Genomic DNA, 13,457 nt, shown 5'->3' on the forward strand with positions numbered 1-13,457 from the left:
ATAATATGAGTCACCTAAAATAATCCCTTTAACCAACTTGTTTCAACAGATTTTAGTATTCATTGTACCAAACAATTATCCAACTTCCTTTTAAAACTATTTATGGAAGCCATTTCAACAAAAATCAATAGTGAATTAAATTCCATTCTGCGTATAAACATTTTCCTTTAATTCTCTTTGTAAAGTCACAAGTAGGCTTACATTAACACTGCAATGAAGTTACTGTGAAAATTCCCTAGTTGCCACACTCCGGCGCCTGTTCAGATACACTGAGGAAGAATTTAGCATGGCTGATGCACTTGTATCGTCTCATTACTGTGTCATAGAACAATGGAAACCTGTTTGAGATTCTTTGACAATTTTTCCACAGATTTCTTAGATGTAAGCCATTTCATCTTTTTAAAACTTGTTCGTGGGATGTGACATCATTGATAAGGCCATTGTTTGTTACTCCTGTCTAATTGCCCTTGAACTGAGTGGCTTGCTAGATCGTTTCAGAGGGCAATTAAGAGTTAACCACATTTGTGTGTGTCTGAAATCACATAAATCAGAGTGGATAAGGATGGCAGATTTTGTGTCCTAAAGGATATTATTGAACCTGATGGGTTTTTACAATAATCTACGGCACTGGTTTGCAAATCCAGATCAATGAACTGAATTTTCAATTGTGGGTGAATTTGAACACATTTCCCAGAACATTAGCCTGGCATTATCATTGTCTTCTTCCCCAATTAATTATGGGCAGAGTTCACCCATTTTCAGGCTAAGTGCCTACGCCAGTGGAAAAACAAGAATGTTTCCCACTGGTGCAAGCAGCATCAGTCAGATGGGATTCACTCACCCATTCAAAGATTCAAATGAGCTCATCTCAAGGAACCCACCAGCAAGCGCCAATGCTCCAAGATCGGGACATCATTTCTAAAAAAATTCAGGATCATGTTGCTACAGTCAAAGCAAGCACACACCACCATCACTCTCACACAGAGCTGTTACAAAATGCAGCTGAGGATGGATGCTGGGGCAAGGGAACTGCAATCAACAATGGAAATGTCTCAGATTCAAACATACCCATTGGGTAAAGGACCATTTCTGAGATTCAGGAAAACTATCAAACTGAGAAAATTATGAAAAAGATAATCAGATGGGAGAGGATCAGGATGACCCAAATCAACTTCAGGGGGTGAGAGGTAAGAGGCATATAAGGGAGGCATGAAAGAGGGAGCAAGAAACGAGAGTAGAAGAGAATAAGCACAGATTCAACAGTCAGAGATAGGACAAAGATAAAAACAGAGACAGTGATAGAGATGAAATAAAGAGCACAAGCATCTAGTGTAACATAGTGAGAGAGGGAGAGAGCAACGCTCTCAGGGCCATTATTGCATTCTTGAGTCTAATTATATATCTGCACTCCATGATTGTAATATCCAAGCCATCATATATGATTTTCTATCTAAAATTGGATATGAAACAGGGGACAATTGTTAAAATCTGACATAAATACAAAGGACTTGAAAAACAATGAAGAATAAAGTTTGGCAATTAACTGGCTGGGATAGCTTTAGCTCCAACAGAAAATACCCTCTTCCTTCAGGGAGAGAGATTCTTACCAATGGATTCAAAAAATACAACGTGACTCTGTTAATTAGTAAAATTATTGTTTGTGAGGCAAGCAGATCTACTTAAAAACAGAAAAATGAATACAGAATTAATACACAACAGTCAAACTGGAGGAAATAAATTGAGATGTTCAGTATTCTGAAGATGAATGAAAGAGTAGCAGGCAGTACATGGCAAAGTGGGTTAGAAAACGTGAGTGGTTGCTGTACAGGGCCTTTGGGAATATGAATAAGTTCATGTAAATCCAACACAAAACGTAATTCTTTTGCGCTGACCTTGCCGGTTCTTTTGCATGTTCCTGATTATTTCAGTTGGGTAAAAGCCACTAACTTATTCTGTGCCTCTGACATGCGCTAATGCACACTGCTGGCCAAACAGAAAAGATGCCATTATTTTTCTGAGTATATTTGGCCTCAGTATCCTGACGCACCCACCAATGTTTCACACACTATTGCCTTATCTTAACAGCAATCTTGTTTGAGCACATTTTTACAGCGTTTCATTAATTTACCACACTTCTGCTTATTTTAATGGAACCTACCATCTGAATAGGTATTTGATCTGGACAATTGATACAACTTAAACAAATTTGAAGTTGAAATCACACTGCACCCTGGAAAGTAACTAAGGACTGTGATGCAACATCGACATTTAACCATCACGTTGACATTCTGATATCCTAAATCTCATTCACCAACATGGAACATACAGAAGTCCAAAGGTGCGGATTAGGTGGATTGGCCATTCTAAATTGACCCTTTGGCCAGAATTTTACCAGTGCGCCAACCCCGATTCAGGGGGCGCGCGAGGCTTGGAAAACAGCAATCTCCATTGGCCTCAGGCAGGATCATATGAAACTTGGGCAGATGTGCCAATAAAATACTGCCCTGTCAAGGGGACTAGTAGGGTAAGATAGGGCCTGGGTAGGATTGTTATTGGTGCAGACACAATGGGCACAATGGCCTCCATCTGCACAATAGGGATTCTATGAAAATTTGTTAATAGCGAACCCAATTGTCCATCTAGCCTGTTCCATATGGTTTGGATACTTTATACAAAATCTTTCTATCCAATCTGATCCATATAAACTCATGGGCAAAGTGTTAAAACATGCTAAAAGCCCTAATGCAATTATAATCATACAATCACTACAGTACAGAAAGAGGCCATTTGGCCTATCAAGCCTGCATCAACTCTCCAACCGAGCATTTTGCCCAGATCCTATGCCCGTAATCCCACATATTTACCCCATTAATCCCCTAGCTTGCACATCTTGGGACACTAAAGGACAATGTAGCATGGGAAATCAACCTAACCAACACATCTTTGGAGTGTGGGAGGAAATTGGAGCACCCAGAGGAAAACCACGCAGACACTGGGAGAATGTGTAAACTCCATACAGATAGTCACTTAAGACTGAAATTGAACCTGGGTCCCTGGTGCTGTGATGTAATAGTGCTAACCACTGTGCCACTGTGCTGCCGTTAGGCAGATTAGGGGAAATAAATTTTGGAAAACTTTTCTCCGAGCCCCGTAAGTAATCAAGAGTAGGCCAAAAGATTATATTCACTCTGATTTAAATAGAGGAGATATACCTCTTGCATAAGATGACTTCCCCACGAGCCAGAGTCAGGACCTGATCTGACTTGATGTGAATCAGCATTCACCAGACTCACTGGTAAACTGCTTCACATGTTCATTATTCTCTGGAAAAAGAATCACCAATTCAATCTTGTTCTGTCCTTCTATAACTTGTAAGTGCAATCCCCAACCCTCCATAACCTTTTTAGTTAAAATGATGGAAGTTCATCGGCCTGAAATGCTAAGTTTGTTTCTCTTTCCACAGATGCTTTCAAAGCCGTTGAGTATTACCAGCATTTTATGTTTTTATACAGAATTTACAGTATTTTGTTTCTTAAATATTAAGAACACAATCTAATCCCCCAATCCTCTTATAAACCACAATGAAATCACTTCTGATTTATTACTGTTTGAAGTTTGTAGACTTAACTCTTGGAGTGTATCAGGATGGTCAGAATTTTGCATTTTGTGCACAGAGTGCTGGCTAAGATGAGAAAATATCCAGCTGCAGGACTGGATATTGTGGCACTCTGTGTAGAGAAAATCTGAGGCCGTGGATCACATTATCGCTCTGGGACATCAAAAAAGGATGCTCCAATTTTCATTTAAAAAATCCTCCCCCCCACAAATACAGAGAACCCCCCACCCCTCCTTTCACAACCACTGGGGCAACATCCCCCATTCTAAATGTAGGAGGAAATATGGCAGGGAATCTTATTAATTATGTTAAAATTTAGATGCTTTTAAATTAAGTTCCCACCTTCTTTACGTAACTGGCATAGGATAGGAAAATTATTTAAAAGATCTCGCACCAAGAACTTTGTTTTCCAATTCTCACAAGATTTTACATCCATGTCCCTTTTTTACTCACAGTTAAGATAGGTACAAGATCATCCCTAACGTTTGAATCTCCTCCACCACTTTTCCAAATCCTTAATATCCTTTACAAAATAAGGCAACCAAGACTAATTATTTTCAAATGGAAAATATATTTTAATATTCAACAAAGAAATTGTTTCTGTATTCTACGATGGAATGAGAACTGAATGCGGATTGAATCTAACTCAAGAATAAAGTGACAGTGAAGTGCTTAGCTTGCTGGCCCTCAATTCCAGAAGGGAGGATGCAGATTTGCCCACCTTCTTCAACATATTACATATATGCAAGCAACACTGAAAAAATTCAAAGCTAGGAAGATTCAGAGGAAGCTGTCTTCACCTGCTTTTTCCCCACCTTTCCTCGTGCCTTTAGATTTTCTTGTCACGCAAAGCAAATTTCACAGTCCCATTGACATTTGTATCAATAACTCAAGCTCAGCTGAATTGATGAGCAGAATTTTATGCCCCCACCCCCGCACCTCACAGTGGCAGGATTTTCTGTTTGAGCCAAAGTCAGTGGACCTTTGAAGAGCTTGCAGCATTTTCCAGCCTGTATGCCTTAGGGCATGATTAGCATTTTAAATGGGACTATCACTTGACTCAAGTAGCTACTCAGGGCTCCAGTAGTAGGCCTGGGAAAAATTGAGTGGGATTTTCTGGCCCTCCCCTCCAATCTTTTGGTCCTACTGTTGTCTATGGCATTTTCCATGGACAGCCAGAACTGCCATTGGGGAACCTACTGCAGGAGGGCCACCATTGGCTGGACTGGAAGATCCCACCTATTGACACAGCCACAATAGTGGCAGCAGGTCATTGCTCACCATTTTCACAGTACTACTGGCCATTTCTGCTATGCCAGCAAAATTCACCTCAAACAGTTCTGAAAATTTAGGAATAAAACTCCAAAACTAATAATTATACTATATTGTAAAATTTCAAACATAAATCTAGGTTCCAAAGTTTAGTAACTGCAATTCACTCATAACCAAGATTAGCACAACCAAATGAAGATGTTGTCCCCTGTTTGTAAAATGAATTGGTTCGCTAGTGATATAAAAACCATAACTCTAAAAGAAGGCTGCAAAATACAAAATCATTTATCGTGGCTTTGAATGTGTCTTTGTGTTGTAACCGTTGATATCGGTATGAAAAAAATCAATTAATGTACTTCTTAGATATTAATTGCAAATACAGCATGCATGTGAATGAGATAGTTTAGGAAAAGACTTGCGCATAAAGAAAGGCTGTTTAATTGCTATATACATAAATTTAACAAACATTTAAAATGGCTCCTCTAACTATTACCAGCATCATCTAAATATAGTTAAAGCTTCTTGCACTGATGCTTCGACGTTTTACCCAGTATGTTTTCAATATTGCCCTCTTTCAGAACGATAACATTTTGCAATGTAAACATACACAGAATAGCACCTTGATTGACGTAAACAATATAGCAACTAAGTATGCATTCATAAGTCTATCTTGTTCTACAGTAGATCTAATAACAGTTCACAGAAAAGTTACACTGTACTTTATATTAGTATGCAATCCATGCAAATTATATTTTAACACAGATATTAATCAGTTACAATAAATAGGTTAATATCTAAAACAAATAGACTAAGAGACATTGCACAGCATGACTTTGAAGTATAATGTTTCCTGTATGATAGAACATGGCTTTACAAAAGAAACTAAACCTGTCGATAGCTTACTTCATATTGTAAACAGCAGTGAAGTTGTGCATTACAAGTTGATTGATTCAATAAAGTTTATTCTATGAGTTCCAATTGCTGCTCATTGCTACAGCTTAAATCAATAGGTGATTCTAAAGAAAATTATAGGTTTACATCTTCCAGATGTTGCATGAATACACATAACAAACAGAAAATTAAACACAAAATGTTTTTCACCGCTATTTGTTTTGCCTTGTCATCACTCCCTGACAAAGAAGCCCACATTAGTATCATCAGAAAATTAATTTTGTACTATGAAATCGTAAGCCATATTACTTGGTACAACCAGCAAAAAGTCCAACTTAAATATTAATCACAGCTTCTCTTGAATCACCCATTTGAGACATTAAAACAAGTTCCATCATTCTGCCATCTTTTTCTTGTGCCCATACAGAAATCAAAAAAATCAATTGTTTCGATCTTTTTCATGAAAATTCAGTGCTTCATTCCTTTCAATTCCCAATCCAATTCTTTCAATTAGAACTATGGCACATTGTTTAAAAGTAAGTGGTCTCCCATTTAAAAGGGTAATGAGAAAAAATGCTTTCTCTCAGAGGGTCAAGGATCTTTACAACTCTCTTCTCTGGAAGGTAGTGGAAAGTGGGAGCATTGAATATTTTTATGATAGAAGTAGATAGATTCTTGATTAACAGGGGAGTCAAAGGTTTTTGGGGGGTAGGCGGAAAGTGGAATTGAGGACACAATCAGATTATTCATGATCTTACTGAATGTTGGGACAGGCATGAGGGGCAGAATAGCCTACTCCTGCCCCTAATGTGTATGCTAAATTTGCAAAAAAAGGGTTACTACATCTTGTGAAAAAATAAGATGTCCGAAGATACACGGATTAAATGAATTGGCTATGTAAATTGCTCCTTAATGTCAGAGGGACCAACCAAGGTAAATGCATGGGGATAGGGCCTGGGTGGGATTGTGGTTGGTGCCAACTTGATGGGATGAATGGCCTCCTTCTGCACTGTAGGATTCTAAGACTTTCATCAATCTGATCAGCCAAATAGATAGTCAAAGGCTAATAAAAATTGAAATCTTCTTTTGCTGTTAAAATATGCTGATGGGCATGAATAGATATTCGGTAATGCAATGGAAAAGTTTATTAATATTGTATTCATTTAAATCAAAGTCTTAAGTTATGAATCAGCACAATGGTCATTTTGAATAAATTATAACATGTAAACTGCCTAATAAGACTTCAAGCCAATAGCCAAAAGACAAGTCATCGTTCAGACAAACCGATGAAATATGACGAGGTATATAATATTTTGAAAAGTTGCCAAGTTTTCAGAACCATCTGAAGCTCCCAGCCAACTGAGCAAGCAGTCAAACCTGTCAACTCTGGCCTCATAAAAAGAATTTCAAGAAATATAAGGGTGTGGTAGTTTAAAAGACAATCTACTATACTGATATTCAGATTTACCAGCGTCCACAGTAGTTTCTTGTTGGTTGAATATATAGATATATCTTGAGGTTTATTTGATATCAATAAATTGAAGTCAGACCACTCATCTTTTAAGAAAATTAAATCAGTTTAACTCGACAATTGAAAAAAATCATTGCAGCTGAACTCATCATCTTAATGCGCTTCAGAACATACTGAAACTAAAATCTGCCTTGGTTAATTATGCATGTTTGTATTAACTTGGAGAATGACACAGAGGGAAATGGATTATATTCTTGAGCACAGAAGTGAGACTGGCAGGTTCATGAATCTTTCAGTTGAACAACTTTATAATTTCACTTTGTTCAGTTCCAATACCTTAACAGTATTCAAAATGGGAAAAACCAATGAACAATGCTTCATGATGAATGCAGTGGAGAACAGCAGCATTTGGCAAGTTAAATATACCTAATCTCACAAAGATCACGGCAGCATCTGAGAATGGATTAGCTGTAATGTGGAATTGGCAAGAAGTATGTTTCTTTGATTTGTAGATAAGAGGTCTCAGAAAGGGAAGCAATTATTTACATTTCTAATACCTGTACACACCAGTTAACACTAGCGAAGACATTAGCACAGCAATGACAATGTAACATGATTTTAAAGCAATTAAAGAATATTTATTTCGTCATCTTTATTTTTCAAGATGACAAACAGATTATATTTTAACCCAAAAGGGAATATTGCTAGTGGGTCTGTGTTCTCTGTAAAGGAGGGGCGAAGTACAAAAGGCAATTTGCAAATGTATTTTTAAATCACAATTTGTATGAATTTGAATTCAATTGGAATGACACAGCATTGCCTCTGCATATCTCTAACACCACGCTTACTAATGAGAAACTAATTGTTGTTAGCCAAAATGAAGAAACCACTCTGACTGTCTCCTGAATTAAGAAGGCTCTTAAGCTGAAGGTTAGTTGTTCAGCTCTTTTGGCTTTCAATTTGCCAAACTCCACCACCTTTCACTAGGCAGAAACAATAAACTGACTATTCAATAGTCCTAAATGTCTATGCCTCTTCTAACATATTCCTGCCCAATTCAACTGACAGTCCATTAAAATGGCTAGAAATGAGGGCAGGACTTAAATACCTTGAGTTCTAGTCTTTGTGATGGTTTACTCAATGGATTGGCAAGGAGAGACCTTTACCCATCCCAAACATTGTCAGGAGGGGGAAGTGAGTAGGTTTAGCAACTTTATTTCAGGGGATTTTCATTACTGACCTGACATTCGGTCAGCAGAAGTACACGTGGTCACCATCAAATGTACTTCCACAACCACTGGCAGTTACAAAACCTCCCGAAGGTCCGGTCGAGGACTGTTATCCATTCAAAAGGGAAAAAGCATAGGGATTTTTTTTTTCACATTTTCAAATACACAATCCTTAACTTGGGCAGCTGTGAGAAGCTGCAAATTCCACATTCCTCCCAATGCCAACTCGTGTCTCCCAATATCCTCCCTCCCATCCACTCAATCTTTTCTAACATATTCACAAAGGTAAAGATACCTTACATTCACAGACAAATAAAAGAACCTCCCCCAGCCCTACAAAGCTATTGTGATCAATAGCAGAGCATCCCTGTGGGACCCATCATTTGTCACTCCATCCATTTATAGATTTTCAGAAGCAATTTCTTCTTTATGGTATGATCCATTCTTTTAGTTCCATTATTTCTGACTTGCTCTTCTTAGTTATTTTTTCCAAAATTTTCTGCCAATTCCTACACTTTCCAGTGCTTTGATGATAAAAAAAATTGTTGAATCAATGATTGATGATGTGACATGACAATTTAGCTTGGGTTCTGTGCAGAGTTATGAAACGTGAAGGGCAAGAAAAGGCCAACCAGTTGCCAGCCTTCACATGATCTCCTGGGAGAGAGGAAATAAAAGATTTTAAAACCCAAGGGTGAAACAAAATCTCCAAAATTCCTTTCCCTTTATGCAGTCAAACTTAGTTAAAGAGAACACAGATACTTACAGAAAAGCAAAATACTGCGGGTACTAGAAATCTGAAATAGAACAGAAAATGATAGGAAAACTCTTCAGGTCCAGTAGCAAACTTTGGCAGCAATCTTCCATCCTCATCTGCAGCTGGGATTTTCCAATGCTGCTGAAAGTTAATGGAGTTTTGGTTGGAATGCCAAATTTTCTGTCTTTGCTCGCAACAGGTCCCATCACAGATGAAACCAGAGAATCTCACCCATTTCTTGCTCTCCAGATGCTGCCAAACATGTTCTGATCTTCCAGCATTTTCTTTTTGTTACAGCATCTTATTATTTACCTACCAGTTATTTGTGCGATACATGACCTTGCTGCAGATTGGAGCATCACTCCTTTGCTGGAATGAAGCAAATCTGGACTCTCCATTTGAGCCAGTTACTTGTTCTATAGGTCAACTATGCTCTACATGCATTATTAAAAAAAACACCAGAGATGTTAGTGGAAGACACAACAAAATTAAGTCTTCTGCAAGTGAAACAAGCCCTGATTGTTAATCCATTTTGATCCTTTCAAATTAAATCATTTTCACTTGTGACACATCTCTTTAAGAAGTTGGAGTTGTTTTGTCACAAAAAAATGAAGGACAGGTTAGAAAGACCCATCAGCTACGCTTTAAATATTTTACGTGATGTAGAAAAGGCATACTCACAATTCGAGAAAGAAGGTTTGACTATCACCTCTGGGATAAAGAAAGTCCACCAATATGTTTATGGATGGCACTTCACCATAATTACTGATCACAAATCCCTGCTAAGCTTATTCAGAGAAGATAAAACCATCCCTCCAATAGCGCCTGGAAGGATACAGCATTGGACTTTATTGTTGGCCGCTTATGAATATCCTTGCCTTGAAGTTCCTTGACACAAATGTCAATTACTGGACTCAGAAGGATAGAATATTGTCCAGAGTTAAGTATATGGTTTTTCATGGCTAGCACAGGCAGGGGGTGTCTGAACAACTAAAACCCTTCTGTGAGGGGGCAGTGGCGGGGGGGAGGATATGATAGGTAATAAGCCGTGGATAACGAAGGAGGTGAAGGAAAGTGTTAAATTAAAAGCGGAGGCGTTTAGAGTAGCTAAGAGTAGTGGGCAAGAAGAGGATTGGGAGAGGTTTAAATGTCAACAAAGATTGACAAAGAAGTTGATAAAGAAGGGTAGGAGAAACTATGAAGCTGGGCTAGCGCTTAATATAAAAAAGGATAGCAAGAGTTTTTATAAATATATAAAAAGGAAGAGGCGGGCTAGGGTGAATGTTGGTCCCTTAGAGGATGAGAAGGGGGACTTAGTGGTAGGGGATGGGGAAATGGCTGAGGTCTTGAATAACTTTTTTGTTTCGGTCTTCACGGAGGAGGATGTGAATAATTTGCCGGATGTTAGAGATGGAAAGGTGGTAGGACTGGAGGGTCTCGATGACATTACTGTTACTAGAGAGGTAGTGCTCGACAGACTGGAGGGGCTGATTATGGATAAGTCCCCAGGACCGGATGGAATGCATCCGAGGGTCCTGAAAGAAATGGCGGAGGTGATAGTGGATGCCTTGGTGGTTATTTTCCAGACGTCGCTGGATTCCGGGGAAGTGCCGGAAGATTGGAAAACGGCTAATGTTACGCCGTTGTTTAAGAAGGGTGCCAGGCAAAAGGCAGGGAATTATAGGCCGGTTAGTTTAATGTCTGTTGTAGGTAAAATGTTACAATCCGTCATCAAGGAGGAAATAGCGAGGCATCTTGAGGGGAACTGCTTGATAGAGCAGACGCAGCACGGTTTCGTTAAAGGGAAGTCGTGTCTGACAAATTTACTGGAGTTCTATGAAGATGTGTCTAGGGCAGTGGATAGAGGAGAGCCGGTGGATGTGGTCTTTCTGGATTTTCAGAAGGCGTTTGACAAGGTACCTCACAAGAGGTTATTGCAGAAGGTAAGGGGGCATGGAGTTGGGGGTAGGGTGTTAGCGTGGATAGAGGACTGGTTGTCAAATAGGAGACAGAGAGTGGGAGTCAATGGGTGCTATTCGGATTGGCGGATGGTGACTAGTGGAGTGCCCCAGGGGTCGGTGCTGGGGCCTCAGCTATTTACCATTTATATAGATGATCTGGAGGAGGGAACCGAGTGTAGGGTGTCAAAATTTGCTGATGACACCAAAATTGGTGGAAAGGCAAATTGTGCGGAGGGTGTGGAGAGTCTACAGAAGGATCTAGATAGGCTGGGTGAATGGGCCAGGGAATGGCAAATGGAATTTAATGTTGGCAAGTGCGAGGTGGTCCACTTTGGTAGGAATAATGGTAGGAAGGATTATTACTTACGTGGAGAAAAACTGCAGCAGGCGACGGTGCAGAGGGACCTCGGGGTCCTTGTGCATGAGTCGCAAAAACCCAGCTTGCAGGTGCAGCAGGTGGTCAGGAAGGCGAATGGGATGCTGGCCTTCATCGCGAGGGGGATTGAATATAAAAGTAGGGAGGTATTGCTGCGGCTGTACAGGGCATTGGTGAGGCCGCAGCTGGAGTACTGTGTGCAGTTTTGGGCGCCGTACTTACGCAAGGATATTTTGGCCTTGGAGGGAGTGCAGAGGAGGTTTACTAGGCTGATGCCGGAGTTGAGGGGGTTGAGCTATGAGGAGAGGCTGAATAAATTAGGCTTGTACTCGTTAGAGTTTAGAAGAATGAGGGGAGATCTCATTGAGATGTATAAGATGATGAATGGGATGGATAGCATAGAGGTGGAGAGACTCTTCCCGCTCAGAAAGGACAGTAGGACTAGGGGGCACAGCCTCAAGATAAAGGGGGGGCGGTTTAGAACGGAGTTGAGGAGGAACTTCTTCACTCAAAGGGTGGTGAATCTCTGGAATTCTCTGCCCGTTGAAGTGATGGAGGCTACCTCGCTAAATATTTTTAAGACGTGGGTTGATGGGTTTTTGATAAGCGAGGGGATTAAGGGTTATGGGGAGAGGGCGGGAATGTGGAGCTGAGTCAAGACAGGTCAGCCATGATCTTATTGAATGGCGGGGCAGGCTTGAAGGGCTAGTTGGCCTACTCCTGCTCCTATTTCTTATGTTCTTATGTTCTTATGGTCAGTCATGCGTGGCAGTAAGTCATTGTTAGAGAAACTACACAACATCCGCCCAGGGATGTCCAAGAAGAAAATGTTGGCTCACAACTATGTATGGTTGCCCCAGATCAGACATGGGTATAGAAAGCATGATTAAACAGTACAGTCAGTGCCAGCAACAACAAAATTTACTTGTCAGCCATCTCGGTGCAGCCTTGGGAATGACTAGATCACCCACCTCTGACAAAGGGTCATCAAGACTCAAAGCGTTAGTTCTGCTCTCTCCCCACAGATGCTGTCAGACCTGCTGAGACTTCCGAGAGAAATGCTGTATCAGATTCCAGCATCGACGGTATTTTGCTTTTATATCAGACATGGATGATACTCCACATTAATTTTCTAGACCCATTCTTGGGTACAATGTTCATACTTATAGCAGATAAACACTCAAAATGAATAGACATCTATGAAATGAAGTCCAAGATTTATTTTGCAACAGTGGAAATGTTAAGACAAACATTCGCCATCTATGGTTTGCCAGAGGTGTTGATTTCAGACAATGGGACAGCATTTAACAACGAGGAATTCTAACATTTCATCGAATGGCATTATTCCATACCACATGTGGAAACTGGCCAAGTGACCTGCACTGATTCACCTTTACAAGTTGAAAGCCCGATTTCTGAAAGTCAAACCAAATTTACCCCTACTGTTGAGGGACCTCATGTCGAGCTGTGTCGCTCCCATGGGGAGAGAAGATCCCTTGATAGACTGACTTTATAATGAACTATGTTAAAGAATTAAGTTATGATGTATACTTAAAACAGTTTAACTTTTATTGGAATGTGTTAATAAGGGACTTAAAGAGGTAAAGATATAGTAGCAAAGCCCTTTAAGAGACAAGGTTATTGAGGGTCATGTGACCTGTTTCGCCAATCAGGTCAAAGGGTTACAACAAATTTATGTTTCTTGGGGTTGGTGCAGTGGTCGCTGGAGTTCTACAGTGATCAGTATAGGGACCAGTGTTTTTATTGCATATACATGATCTGGATTTAGGAAAAATTGGCTAATAATGCAAAACTACAAAGTGTAAAAAACAAGCAGAAGCATTGTGGGACTCTACTAGAGACTATATGCAGGCAATAGACAGG

Source organism: Carcharhinus amblyrhynchos, chromosome 2 (assembly GCF_965287045.1).
Source record: "Carcharhinus amblyrhynchos chromosome 2, sCarAmb.v2.hapA, whole genome shotgun sequence".
NCBI classification, from domain to species: Eukaryota; Metazoa; Chordata; class Chondrichthyes; order Carcharhiniformes; family Carcharhinidae; genus Carcharhinus; species Carcharhinus amblyrhynchos.